The sequence below is a fragment of the Marmota flaviventris genome, chromosome 8, assembly GCF_047511675.1.
Source record: "Marmota flaviventris isolate mMarFla1 chromosome 8, mMarFla1.hap1, whole genome shotgun sequence".
In the NCBI taxonomy this organism is placed as follows: Eukaryota; Metazoa; Chordata; class Mammalia; order Rodentia; family Sciuridae; genus Marmota; species Marmota flaviventris.
This window is the reverse complement of record NC_092505.1, coordinates 129,621,261-129,637,138: the sequence shown is the minus strand read 5'-3', so window position 1 is coordinate 129,637,138 and position 15,878 is coordinate 129,621,261.

Genomic DNA, 15,878 nt, shown 5'->3' with positions numbered 1-15,878 from the left:
AGGCACTAGGTTCAATCCTCAGCACCACATAAAAATAAAATAAAGACATTGTATCCATCTACGACTAAAACATATTAAAAAAAAAAGAACCAAAAATTGCAAGATGAGACTCATCAAGTATCTCACAATATAGGCATCAAGCTGTGACTAGTGAAGCTTGAAGGAGGACTGTTTTGAGACAGATGAGTTTCTTTCAGGTTATGATGTCAGGTTTATTATATATAAGCTTGCAACATGCAACTTGTTTAGGTATGGTTTAATGAAAAGGCTCTTGTTTTACCTGGTATTTCACAAGCTAACAGGAAATTTTATAGCATAAATTTCTTGGAACTAAAGTGGATGAAGCAGAGCTAGGTATTATAAGAGGTGGAAAATCAGATCAAAAATTCATGCATAACATTTACAAGAGGTGGAAAATACCATGCATTGCATTATTTACCAAAGCTCCCTCACTCTTGTACTCTCATCCACATAATTTTGCTCCCTCTCTTACACACACACACACACACACATACACATATACCCCTCTGACTAACTCCACAAAGGACTTACTCCTGTCTTTCTGCAAAGCAGTCTTCTATGCTTCAGTGGTATAGGGTAGGTAAAGGCTCAACATGATCTACCACCCCAACAACCAGCATCATTAATTAGTCTCTCATTTTCAATTTCCATATTCTCTGGAGGGGAAACTCCAGTGGAGACAGGTTAAGTGAGGTACAAATAGCTGTATTGATGGGGGAAGGATGGAGGTGGGTCATATAGTCCACAACACTGGGAATGGATCTAGGGAATGTTCTTTAAGAAGGAGGGCATAGAATAACTGGCATGAAAAGATATCACCTTTGATGAGGTTTCAGAATTCAACAGCCAAGGATCGAGTTTTTTTTACCCGAATAACTTAAGAGCTATGATCCTAATATCTTATATCTCTGGAACTTTATAGACTGAGGAGCTGAGGTCCAACTAGTTGTGGCAGAGGTAGATCTGGAATTCTGGCCCCTCAGTTTCCCAGATGAGTTCTATCAGAGGCCTTTTTCACATCCAGGATTGGACCAATGCAGTGAGAACTGAGTGCCAGGAGGAATGATGGTTATGATGACTCAAACCATTAATCATAAAAAGGAAATGAGCATTTGTGATAGAACAAGTTTTCCAAAGATGACCACTGTTGAGAGCCACAGCGGAAGGGGCCCCAGCAAACTTCCAGCTGCCAGCTGATTGGCTCCTCTGCAGTGATGCTCATTGGGCTGTTTCCCAGCCCTTTCAGACAACGGATCTGCTCATTGGGGGACTCTTTTGGCTCCTCCCACACGACCCAGCCAATCGCCTCAAGAGCAGGAGGAGTGGGGGGATTAAGAGGCTTGTGGGAAGCTGGTGGTGGCAGTTGGGCTCTGAGGGAATTCCTAAAGAGCTAGTGTGGTGCTGCGTGTGTTCTAAAAATAAAGTTCATTTCTGCTTGATAAGTGGCTTGTGAATTGTGCCCAGCCAGACTGCGGCAGACTACAACATTATCCCTCATCCCATGTGCTCCTCTTACACCATGACCTTGGTATTCTTCCAAGGAATAGAAGGGTCTATGTCCCCTCCACTTGAACTTTGGCAGAACTTTGTGGCTTCCTCAACCAATAAATCAGGAGAGAAGCTGTGTGGCTTCTGAGGCTAGATCATATAAACACCCTGCATATCCATCATGTTCTCTTGGGACACTTACTCTTGGAACCCAGCTACCCTATCTCAAAGAAGCCCTGACTATACCACATGGAGATGCCACATGTAGACATTCAGGTTAGAGCCCAGCTGAAGTCTCAAGAGAACAGCCAGGATCAACTGACAGATATGTGAGTGAAGAAGCTTCCAGATGATTCCTGTCCCGAAGCTATTGAGAAGCCCCCAGAGCTTGAACGTCAGGACCCAGATGGCAAGAAGCTATCCTTGCTGTTTTATGTCTGGATTCCTGATCCATAGAATCTATGCGTATGATAAGGTGGTAAATTTGTGCCACTGAGTTTGGGGCTGTTTTGTTATACAATAATAATAACTAGAACCACACTGGTAAAACATCTGACATCATCTACTAGCAAAACCTTTGGGCCTTAGAGTTGATTTTTCCTGGATATCTTTATCCCATTTATCATTCTAAGAAGAAATCCTTCCATTGTATGACTACTGGTTGCTTGATTTAAAAACAAAAAATAGCAATAGCAGCAATACATGCATTAAACCCAAATCCTGTGCCTTTGGGCACTTGTTTCACCACCTGTTGCAATAATCAATTAGTACCCAGTGTCTTCATTAGCACTAAACAGGATTCCCTCATGATTAATGGAATGCCAAAGATTTTCTCAATTCTCTGTTCTGCATTTCATTCTTAGAATTTTTTTTTTTCCGGTTGTTGCCAACTTTTCCTTGCAGCTTTGGCAAAGCTGAGAGATTCCAGGTGTTTCCTTCTACACATCTCCCCCAAAGGTCCACATTCCAACACTATTACATCAGATTGATGCTATAGTCCATGGGAAAAATACCAGCACTGGTTTTAGAAACTCCTGGAAGCTTCTTGGCATCCAATTCCTTTAGTTTGGAAAAGCTGGGCTCCAGTAGCTTCCTTCCTCAGTCCATGCCTAACCCCCATTCTGGCAGCCATGGAGGCCCTGGTCTTAGTTTTCGTTGCCATTTTCCTAGGACATTCAGCCATGCCTCACTTTGATCTGATATGGTCTCAATGTATCCCCCAAAATTCATATGTTGGAAACTTAATCCCCAATGCAACAATGTTAGGAGTTGGGTCTTTGGAGAGATGTTCAGGTCACTGAGGGCTCCACCTTCATGAACGATTAATGCTGCCACAAGAAGCACTTGTGGGGATAGATTTGCTCTCTCTTGTCCTCTCAATTTCCATAATGTGAGGATGTATCAGGATGCTACCATCTTGATCTTGATCTTGGAGTTCCCAGACCCCAGAACTGTGAGGGAGAAATTTCTGTTCTTTATAAATTACCCACCCTGTGGTCTTCTGTTATCACAACGCAAATGGACTAAGACAGTCCCATCACTTAGTCATGCTCCAATAATTACACATCAACAGAGTCCAGGTGTGACTGCAGAATAATAGGTGATCACATCTCCATTATGAATATTGATCTCGTGCCAGGAGAGTAGCTATAAGACAAAGTGATGGAGACGTGTTTCAGGTCTTTTAGAGGCTCATGATCACAATCACTTGTACATCCCCTGAGAGGGTCCCTGCTCCATTTCTCACTCTCCAATCTCTGATTTTCAAAGATAAATGAAAGCAAAGCTGCCACCAACTCACCCGTGAGACTGGGGAACATTTCTTAACATCACTGTGTCTCCATTTCTTCAGCTGTAAAAAGAGAATGTTACTGCTTGGTATATAGGTTGTGGGGAAAGTGAGACTTAATGGAAGACACAGAGTTCCACACTCGGCACATCAGAGGAACTCAGGAAATGTTGTCTTTCTTTTCTGCTGACTCTAGTTTCAAGCTACTCTCCCCAACCTACTGTTTTACACCTTGAGTCCCTTTTAGACCCCATTCTTCCAGCTGCCCCTTCTATGACTCAGAGGTCTCTTTAAAAGTAAAAATGGTAAAATGAATAATGAAGACTATAAACTTAAAGTTCCATCTATGTCATGCTCCAAGTATTTTGAGCCAACTAGTCCCATTCCCTTGTTTTTCAAAGGTAATTTCATCTCGTCCCACCCCCATCCCCTGCTTTTTTATGAATTCAACTCAATTTTTTATTTATCAAATACTGAATTCTAGAACCTTAGCTAAGAGCTAATAAAAACTAAGTTTTTATTGTATATTTACAGACTTTAACCCTAATTAAAAGGCAATACTATTTTACATGGTGGTTCATTTTGAACATCTATGTGATTCATAAAAATTTAGATGAATAGGTGCATGGCTTATCTTACTTTAAGACAAGCATGTTTGGAGGATGTTCCCCTAATTTATTTTTCTTTTACTTGTTCATTTTAGATATACATGACAGTAGAATCTATTTTGATATATTTATACAAGCGAGGCATATATCTTAATCTAATTAGGATCCCTGTGTTGTAGTTGTACAGGACACCAAGATTCACTGTGGTGTATTCATATATGTACATAGGAAAGTCATGTCAGATTCATCCCACTGTCTTTCCCATTCCTATTCCCCTCCTTCCTTTCATTTCCCTTTGTCTAACCCACTGAACTTCTCTTCTTCCCCTACCCCACCCTTATTGTATGTTAGATCCACATATCACAGAGAACATTCAGCCTTTAGTTTTGGGGGGATCAGCTTTACCTCTTTCATATATTTATCTAAATCATCCTCCGCATCCAGCAAATCCAACCACTATGTATTGTTTTTAGTAAGTGAAGAGTCACCATTCTTTGACTTCTCTCCCTGTTCTAAGTTCTCCTCCCAAGCATTGGTTCTCATGGGAATGTGTAGGGAGGGAGGATGGTGGAAGCTACTGTAGTGATACAGATAGGGAGGAAACAGGTATAATGTTTAAAAATGAATATTATATTAAAATTTCTGAAAAAATAAGTTAAGGCATTTCTGTTTTTGAAACGACTGCAGTAAATCTTTTATAAAAAATGGCCCAATTCTTCATATTTCCCTGGGTACACATTCTTTGCAATGTGACATTGCAGCTTCTCCCAGAGACCAGAGACGGGAGATCATTGTCCCACATGAGGCCATCCTAACCCAGCCTATTACCTGCTAATACCCAAACATATGAGAAAACACAGCCACAGAGTGTTTGCTCTAGATGACCCACCAACCCACCACGGAGCGCAGTTACATGAGTAAACCCAGCTGAGACCAGAAGAAATACATAGTCAACCCATGGACTTGTGAGCAAAAATAAATGCTTGTTGCTTAAAGCCTCTGAGTTTTTAAGCATTTTGCCACAATAGCTGATAGAAACATTATAGAAAAGCAAATCTAAACAAAATCTTCTTATTTGATGGTGGTTCTCAAAACACTGGGTGACGTATGAGTGTTTGCATCTCTGAGAATTGGGAAGAATGAGGATCTGAAATTCTTCATTTTCTTTCAAAAGGAACATCAACTACAGGGACTGAGAAATATTGCTCTTATATTATAAAGCCTTAAGTGGCCTGAATGCGCAAAGAGCCTACTTAAAATTGAATATTCAGTCACCTTTAGACTGGCGTCTGTTGTTGGAAATAATTAGAAAATGGGGGTTGGGGGTAGACATCTACTTGCATTGCCTTTCCACCAACACCTGTTTCTGAAAATCCCTCCTTTGATTGTGTGGTTTAAAATGAGCATTTCCACCTTTCTTCTTTGCCTCCCTGGTATCAGCAATTGACCCAGCAGACCCATCAGAATCCTTCCTTGAGATTTTAAATATTAGAACCAAGTGGAGATTAAGACAGTTATGTTCTTTTCAATCTGAAGAAGAATAGAGAGGTGAGTGCAGGGTGGCTACTATCTCTAACACTCCCCAGGAATCCCATCTTACTATGAGAAGTTGGAGATTAAAAGGCAGAGGTCATGGTGGGAGCATCTGAGTTTCTTATTTCAGTCTTTTCTGGCCTTCTTCATTGTATGTTGGCATGACCAGTAAATTCCCCTTTTCTCCTAAGCAAGTTTTCTCTCAAACTCTTGCAACCAAGAAAACTTCATGAATGACATGAACAGCAGACATTGTCTTTTTTTTTGTAAGGCAGCTTTGAAGAAAAAAAAAATTTTGAAACTGGAGAAAGATAAGTTACATGTGGCAGGCACAGATAAGCAGTACTCAGCTTCTCCTTGAAGAGGAGAAACATCCTTGACTGACAGGCTCCAGCTGTGAGCACCCACATGTTTGCCTTCATTTTCAAGCCAAGGGCATACTATTCTGGAGGGCAGCCTGGAGCCAATTACTGACCATGGCAAAGGTAGTTGAGGTTTTGCTGTCCTGGGATCAATCCCCAAACAATGATTAAGAAAAGCACATGGCAGAAGAACTAGCCATTTCCATTCAGTGCAGCATCCCTCCAATTGTCAGCCCCCACCCCACCCCTGCCACCCACCACCGCCACCACCACCACCACCAGATTTACTGTTTGTCAAAATCTAGACTCCCTGCCCAATCCCACTTCCTCCTTTTTTTCTTTCAAAGTTGTTGCTCCCCAATAAACCTTTCATATTTCCAATCCAATTCCAATTTAGGAAGCTCTAAATTTAGTGTTTAATGACTTATCCCCAGAATATTGAAAATAATATAGCAAAGATCAGGAATATTTTCACAGGTATCTTTTCTAGAATAAAGAAAAGATCCTTTCTAGCAGGCACGAGCAGGTAGAGATGACAAATGTCTCCCCGTTCCACCTTTAGTCCAAAACATCTCTGGCTCCTATTTCTTCCCACCAGTCTGGGGTCACATTGCCATGGTGTGGATAAATCAGGACCAAAAATCAGGAAAGGCTTCCTGATCCATCTGTTATCCTTGGGGCTTGTCTCCAACCCCCAGCCCTCCCCTCCTGCAACAACCCCTTCTCAGCCATACCTCCTACCCCATCTCTGAAGTAGGAAATTAATTAATGAATTGTCACTATGAATGATGTAGACCTTGCACACTTCTGAGTCATTTATTTTGAATGTTTCTCCTCTTATCTAACCTTGAAGTTCTCAAAACATGATAGATCGCTGGAAATGAGTCTGAACCTGATTCTTCATTTTATTTGCTACTGTTATATTTAGAAAGATTTATAATGGGAAGAAATTACAGCTTGTTCACCTTTTTACCTAGGTTGTCACGGGTAGAACATCTGGCCTTCGAGCTGATAGAATCCCAAGCAAGACTCAATCTCTCCAATGTGATTAGTACTTTCCCTTAACATTAAAGAATCAAAACATTTAAGCATCACTTAGAAGTTTCACAGATACCACTTCAACTGTATGCAATCTCAAAGTTATAATTATTAGTTTGATAACAGACAATAACTATAAAGAGTCTTCAAAGATGGCTGCCAACAATTTCCAAGTCCTCATGCCCCCACCCTGGAAGGGCCCTGTGAGTGTTTTCATCAATACTAGGTGGGGGAAGCAGTGTTCTGGGAATTCATGGCTCAGGTCCTAAGAGAACTGGCAGCTTCAGCTTCCTCTCCAGAAACCCAGCCACTCTTCTCTGAAGGCCAAGATATAAAAATGACTGTCAGCACATACCACCAACAGCAGCTGCATGAATGAGCCATCTCAGGCTCTTTGGCCCTGCTGAATTCTGCATGAGCTGCAGCCCCCAGACATATTACAATCAGAAAACTTCCCTGCTGAGTTCGATAAAGCTATGGAACCGTGAGAGAGAATAAAAGGGTGATTGTTTCAATGAAGAGCAGTAAGTTTGGGAGGCAGTTTGTTACACAGCAATAAATAAATTAAAGATTTTTTAGATATTCTGTATGAAGTAAAAGGAAGGTGTGGGAAACAGGCATTCTCACAATCTGCTGTTGTTAATTTGGAGTCCAATTTGGCTGTATTTATTTATGTTTGAAATGAGTGTATCCTATAATTCAGCAACTCTACTTCTCTTATCTATTCTATAAGTCATCTACACAGGTGCCAAAGAGCAGGAATAAAAAGACTTATTTCAGTTTTTTTTTCTTACACTGTATTGAGAATGGAATCCAGGGATGCTCTACTACTGAACTACATATCCTGCTTTTCTTTTTTAAAAATATAACTATATTCCTTTTACTTTTCAGTGGGTAATATTTGGGAAGTCACCAAAGATTCTATGTCTGTGATGTATTACCCATTATTAAAAATCTTTAGATCACATCTTCTTTTAACAGTCATGAGCATACTTTTGCTTATGATTTTCATCTTTCATTTATTCTGTTACTAGAAGAGTATTTATTTGTGAGAAATACAACACATCAACAATAATAATATTTTTCTTGCATTCCTTTTTTTCCCTTTTAGGTAGCGTCTGGGTTTTGAACACAAGATTGAATTTGACACATGTGCTTTAAATATTTAACTAGTATATATTGGTTTATTCACTTTTTCTTTGTTTCTTTTTTCTTTCCTTCTTTTTCTGGTGCTGGGGACTGAACCCAGGGGCACTTTACCACTGAGCTACATCACTAGCCCTTTTTTATTTTGAGACAGGTTCTCACCAAGTTGCTTAGGCCCTTAATAAATTGCTGAGGCTGGTCTTGAACTTTCTTTTTTTATTAATGTATTTATTTTAATTAGATATATGACAGCAGAATGCATTTTGATTCATTGTACACAATTGCATCACAACTTTTCATTTCTCTGGTTGTACATGACGTAGCATTGCACCATATGTGTAGTCATACATGTACCTAGGGTAACTATGTCCATCTCATTCTACCATCTTTCCTGCCCTCATGCACCCTCTCTAACCCTCCCTCCACTTTGCCCAAAGTTCCTCCATTATCCCCCCCCAGCCCTGTTATGTAACAGCATCCACTTATCAGAGAGAACATTTGGCCTTTGATTTTGGGGGATTGACTTACTTCACTTAGCATGGTATTCTCCAATTCCATCAATTTACCTGAAAAAATGCCATAATTTTATTCTCTTTTAATGCTCAGTAATATTCTATTGTGTATATATACCACAGTTTCTTTACCAATTCATCTATTGAAGGGAATCTAGGTTGCTTCCACAGTTTAGCTATTGTGAATTGAGCTGCTATGAACATTGATATGGCTGTGTTACTATAGTATGCTGATTTTAAGTTCTTTAGGAATAGACGGAGGAGTGGAATAGCTGGGTCAAATGGTGTTTCGATTCTAAGTTTTCAAAGGAATTTCCATACTGTTTTCCAGAGTAGTTGCACCAATTTGCAGTCCTACCAGCAATGTATGAGTGTGCCTTTCCCCCCACATGTTTGCCAACATTTATTGTTGTCTGTATTCTTGATAACTGCCATTCTGACTGGCATGAAATGAAGTCAGAGTAGTTTTGATTTTCATTTCTCTAATTACTAGAGAAGAACATTTTTTCATATATTCGTTGATCGAATGTATATCTTCTTCTGAGAAGTGTCTGTGCAGCTCGTTAGCCCATTTACTGATTGGGTTGTTTGGGGGTTTTGGTGTTAAATTTTTTGAGTTCTTTATATATCCTAGAGATTAGTGCTCTCTATCTGACGTGCATGTGGCAAAAATTTGCACCCAAAATGTAGGCTCTCTCTTCTTCTCACTGATTGTTTCTTTTGCTGAGAAGAAGTTCTTTAGTTTGAGTCCATTCCATTTATTAATTCTTGATTTTATTGCTTGTATTTTAGGAGTCTTGTTAAGAAAGTCCGGGCCTAATCCAATGTGATAAAGATGTGGGCCTACTTTTTCTTCTATTAGGTGCAGGGTCTCTAGAATAATTTCTAGGTCCTTGATCCACTTGTGCATGGTGAGAGATAGGAGTTTATTTTCATTTTGATGCATATAGATTTCCAGTTTTCCCAGCACCATTTGTTGAAGAGGCTATCTTTTCTCCAATGTATGTTTTCGGCACCTTTTGTGGTATTTATGTGTAATAAGAATTGTAATGCAAAAAAAAAAAGTACATGTATAAAGACGTGAATTGGTGTGAACACACTTTATATACAAAGATGAAAAATTGTTGCACTATATGTGTAATAAGAATTGTAATGCATTCTGCTGTCATTATTTAAAAAAATAAAATCAACTATAAAAAAAGAGAGAACTGTATTTATGTGGGCTTGTCTCTGTGTCTTCTATTCTGTACCATTGGTGTACATGTCTATTTTGGTGCCAATACCATGATGTTTTTGTTATTATACCTTTGTACTATAGTTTAAGGTCTGGTATTGTGATGCCTCCTGCTTCACAGTTCTTGCTAAGGATTGCTTTGGCTATTCTGGGTATCTTACTTTTCCAAATGAATTTCATGATTTCTTTTTCTATTTCTGTAAGGAATGACATTGGGATTTTAATTAGAAACACACTGAATCTGTATAGCACTTTGGTAATATGGCCATTTTGAAAATATTAATTTGCCTATCAGAGAACAAGGGAGATCTTTCCATCTTCTAAGGTCTTCTTCAATTTCTTTCTTTAGTGTTCTTTAGTTTTTATTACAGAGGTCTTTCACTTCTTTTGTTAAGTTGATTCCCAATTTTTTTGAGGATATCATGAATGGGGTAGTTTTCCTAATATCCCTTTCAGAGGATTCATTACTGATGTATAGAAATGCATTTGATTTATGGGTGTTGATTTTATAACCTGCTACTTTGCTGAATTCATTAATTAATTCTAGAAGTTTTCTGGTGGCATTTTTTGGATCTTCTAAGTATAGAATCATGTCGTCAGCAAATAATTAAGTTCTTCTTTTTCCTATTTCTATCCCTTTAATTTCTTTCATCTGTTTAATTCTCTGACTAGAGTTTCGAGGACTATGTTGAATAGAAGTGGTGAAAGAAGGCATCCCTGTCTTGTTCTACTTTTCAAAGAGAATGCTTCCAATTTTTCTCCATTTAGAATGATGTTGGCCTTGGGTTTAGCATAGACAGCTATTACAATGTTGAGGTATGTTCTTACTATCCCTGGTTTTCTAGTGTTTTGAACATGAAAGGGTGCTGTATTTTGTCAAATGCTTTTCTGCATCTTTTGAGATGATCAAATGTTTCTTATCTTTAAGTCTATTAATGTGGTGAATTATATTTATTGATTTCCGTATGTTAAACCAAACTTGCATCCCTGGAATGAACCCCACTTGATCATGGTGCACTATTTTTTAAATATGTTTTTGTACGTAATTTACCAGAATTTTATTGAGAATTTTTCCATCAGTGTTCATCAGGAATATTAATCTAAAATTTTCTTTGCTTGATGTGTCTCTGCCTGGTTTTGGTGTCAGAATGATACTAGCTTCATAGAATGAGTTTGGAAGGGTTCCTACCTTTGCTATTTCATGGAATAATTTGAGAAGTATTGGTATTAATTCTTCTTTGTAGGTCTTGGTGAACTCAGCTATGAATCCGTCTGGTCCCAGGCTTTCCTTGGTTGGTAGGCTTTTGATGGCATCTTCTATTTTCTTGCTTGAAATTGATGTTTTTAAGATGTGTATGTCCTCTAGACTCAGTTTGGGTTGATCATATGGCTCTAGAAATTTGTTTCTTATTTTCCAATTCATTCTTCAAGGTATCTTCAAGGTTTTCTATTTTACTGGAGTATAAGTTTTCAAAATAGTTTCTAATTGTCTTCTGTATTTCAATAGCATCTGTTGTGATATTTCCTTTTTCATCATAAATTTTAGTAATTTGAGTTTTCTCCCTCCTTTCTTTCATTAGAATGCCCAAGGGATTGTCAATTTTATTTATTTATTTAAAAATAAAACCATATTTTTGTTTTGTCAATTTTTTAAATTGTTTCTTTAGTTTCAATTTTGTTGATTTCTGACCTGATTTCAATTATTTCCTATTTTCTGCTATTTTTGGTGTTGATTTGTTCGTCTTTTTCTGGGGTTTTGAGCTATAATGTCAGGTCATTTATTTGTTGATTTTTTTCGTCTTTTAATGAATGAACTCCATGCAATGAACTTTCCTCTTAGCACTGCCTTCAGAGTGTCCCTGAGGTTTGATAAGTTGTATTGGAGTTCTTATTTACCTCTAAGAATTTGTTTATCTCCTCCCTGATGTCTTCTGTTATCCATGCATCATTCAATAGTGTACTGTTTAGTCTCCAGGTTTTGGAGTAGCTTCTCTTTAATTTTATCATTGATTTCTAATTTCATTCCTTGATGGTCTGATAGAATGCCCAGGTAGTATCTCTATTTTTCTGTATTTGCTCAGACTTGCTTAGGGGCATAACACATGGTCTGTTTTGGAAAAGGATCCGTGTGCTACTGAGAAGAAAGTGTATTCTCTCATTAATGGGAGAAATATTTTATATATATATATATATATATATATATATATATATATATATATATATATATATATATATATATAAAGTCCAAATTATTGAGTTCTATAGTTTCTTTGTTTAATTTTTGTTTGGATATATCTATCCAGTGGTGAGAGGAGTATATTAAAGTCACCCAGTATTATTGTGTTGTGATGTACATAGATGACCCATTGTTTGGGGCATAGATATTTATGATTATTATGTCTTGTTGATGTATGAATCCCTTAAGTAGTATGAAATGTCCTTCTTTATCCCTTTTTACTAACTTTGGTTTGAAGTCCACTTTATCTGGTATGAGGATGGAAGGCCCTGCTTGTTTATGTGGTCCATGTGAGTGATTTTTTCCCACCCTTTCACCTTCAGTCTGTGAATGTCTTTTCCTGTGAGATGAGTCTCTTAAAGGCAACACATTGTTGGGTCTTTTTTTTTTTAACCCAATCTGTTAGTCTTTGTTTTTTAATTGATGAGTTTAGGTCATTCACATTCAGGTTATTATTGAAATATGATTTGTATTCCTGGACATTTTGGTTTATTTTTGGTTTTTAACGTGACTTGGTTTCTCCTTTGATTGGCCTTTCCTTTAGTGTAGTTCTTCCCTTTACTGATTTTTATGGTTGTTTTTCATTTCCTCCTCCTGGAATATTTTGCTGAGGATGCTCTTTAGTGTGGGCTTTCTACTGTAAATAAACTTTTGTTTATCATGAATGGTTTTTATATCTTCATCAAAGCTGAAGCCTAATTTTGTTGGATATAAGATTCTGGATTGGCATCCATTTTCTTTCAGAGCTTGGTGTATGTTGTTTCAGGATCTCCTGGCTTTGGGGATCTCAGTTGAAAAATCTGCTGAGATATGAATTGTTCTCCCCCATATGTGATCTGATTCCTCTCTCTTATGGCCTTTAAGATTCTATCCTTATTCTTTATGCTAGGCATTGTCATTATAATGTGTCTTGGTGTAGATCTGCTGTAATTTTGTACATTTGTTGTCCTGTAAGCCTCTTGTAATTGATTTTCCAATTGATTCTTCAAATTTTCTGATATTAATTCATTGAAGAGATTGTGTATTCTTTTGGTTAGAAACTCTGTGCCTTCCTCTATCCCAGTAACTTTTAGATTTTGGTCTTTTGATGCTATCCCATAATTCTTGGATGTTCTGTACATGGTTTCTTACCATCTTCACTGTGTGATCAACCTTATTTTCCAGATTATATTCTTTGTCTTCATTATATGATCAAATGTCTTCCAAGTGATCTAGTCTGTTGGTCATGCTTTCTATTAAGTTTTTTATTTGGTTTATTGTTTCTTTCATTTAAAGAAATCCTGATTTTTTTTTTCAGAATCTATCTTTCTTTCTTGAAGTAATCCTTTGCTACCTGTGTTTGCTCTTTTATCTCCTTATTGGTGTGATCAGTGTTTGCCTGTATTTGCTCCCTTATCTCCTTATTGGTGTGATCAGTGTTTGCCTGTATTTGCTCCCTTATCTCTTTGTTGGAGTGATCAATTGTTGCCTGTGTCTGTTCATTTAGGTCATTCTTTAATTCACAGATCATTTTAGTTATGTATATTCTGAACTCCTTCTCTGACATTTCACCAACTGCACTGTCCATGGGTTCTGTTATTGTAGTATCCTGGTTTATTGGGGGCACTTTCTTCTCTTGTTTTTTTCATGTTGGCTTTCTTGCAGTGCAGATCTAAGATATCACAGTTTCCTATAAATTTGTAGTGTTCATGCAGATTATCTGTACTTCACCTTGGTGTTGGGCTTCCAGACCCTGCCGGGGTCCCCCAATGGATGCTCTTGCAACTAAAGGTGGTGGCAGCAATAGCAGAAGTAACTCCAGATAGCAGTGGGGGGTGTCCCAAGATGGATGCAACCTCTTTCAGAGATGGGGCTGGAAGGGTGGGCTTTACACTGGCTTTGGAATCTCCTCCAAGATGCAGCTGCTTCTAGGTACTGTCTGTTGTTTCAAGGTGGAGGCTACTATTTCATAGGAGGACTATGAAAATGGCCGGGGTCTGGGTTCCAGCGTGGGTCTGCTGATCAGAAAGGTAGACTTGGGCTCAACCTGGCTACCACAGGGGTCTACTCTGCCTTTTTTTTTTTTTTGAGACAGGGTCTCACTAAATTGCCCAGGCTTGCCCAGAACTTGCAATCCTCCTGCCTCAGCCTCCAAAGTTGTGATTATAGGCATGCACCACTACACCTTATTTCAGTTTATTTAAGAAAGAAAAAGAATGAGCGTGAGGTAGAATATCCATGAATGTAGAAATGGCCATATGCCTAACATGGAATATTTTGTAACTACCAAAAGAAAAAGGTACTAAATGGTTCTGTATGAGCCAACATAAAACATTTCTCCAATATAGTATTAGCTAAAAATTTTTTAAAGTTTTACTACACTATACACAGTAAAACAACATTAGTGTCAAAAACTATATACGACAACACTATATACTCGTAATTGCCTATATACCTATTATCTTGAAAATCTGAAGGAGTTAACTGCATTTATAGTCATGATAGAATAGACTATGCTATGATAAGCAACTCCAAGATTTCAACAGCTGAACACAATAGAAATCTATCATCACAAAAAGTGTGACATGATTCAATTGGCCTTCTATGTGGCTCTCCTCCAAATAATGACTTTGAGGTCCAACTTGGCCTCTATAACATAGTTACACATACGGTATGTGTGGCCTCTAGGATATCTACACCAGGGTAGAGGATGAAAGGAGGAGGCATATTGGCTCATAACTGTCACAGCTTAGAATTGACAAGTTATCATTGTTTTCAGTTTCTTAACCAGAGCTAGCCATAGGGCCCCCAACCCTACAATCCCATTTTGAGACATTTACATGATTTCCATTATTTTACACCGTTGTAGATAACATGCACGTGCAATAAACTAAAAATTTCTTTAAATTTGTACGTCACTTTTCACATTCATTATCTCAGTTTAAGCTACATAAAAATCCAATATGATAAGTGAGCTAGGTAAAATTCTCCCCATTATACAAACAGAGAAATTGAGGCCTAGAGAAGTGTGGCCAAATCTTGTGGCTATAAAAGAGCTGAGACCCCAAATGAATTCCATGATGCTTTAAGTTCAGTTCTCTTTCCAGAAAAAAATATGCCAAGCAACCTCCTGCCCTACATCGTATCTTTTAAGATGGCCTCAGTGTGAATAAATGAAAGGAACTAAGTCAGAGAATAGATAAGAATTTTTAGGACATAAAAGATATAGCTCTTTCAAGAATCTGGGTCAGATTTTGAAAAATGATTTTTTTCCATGTCTGTCTCCTTGACTAGAGTAGAACTTTCTCAATGAAATTGGGCCACACTCACCTCTACAACCTCCATGCCTGGCAAAGGGCCCATCTGTGTTGAATACTAGATAAATATTTATTGGATGAATGGATGGATGGATGGATGGATGGATGGATGGGTGAATGGATGAGTGGGTGGGTGGTGACAAAATTATGCCTTTTTTATCCTCCATCGTAAAATCATAGCTTTTTTGACCTTGAATAAATGTAGACACTCAACTGAGTTTCCTGAAGCACCAATGTCTAACTCATTGGGAACTTGTTAGAAATGAAGACTCTCAGATCTCACTTCATACCTGCTAAATTAAAAACTTTCATTTTAACAAGATCTCAAAATAAATCATAAGCCCTTTATAGCTGAGCAAATCTAAAGGCACTGGTCTTGGCTTAACTTTCGTAGTGTATAGAACAGGGAAGTCCTGGAGATCACTGGCAGTCTCCAAGATGCCCCAAGACTTGGGCGGAAGCCAAGCCAGAAGCTTAGTTCCCCACCTCTGATCTCACTGATCTGGTGCTTCTTCACACCACACCCTCTTCTCAACGTAAAAGAAATGTACAACAAATGGAGTTTGTTTAAATTGAATGAATTTAGTATATATATATGGGAAGGTAGGGTGGGGG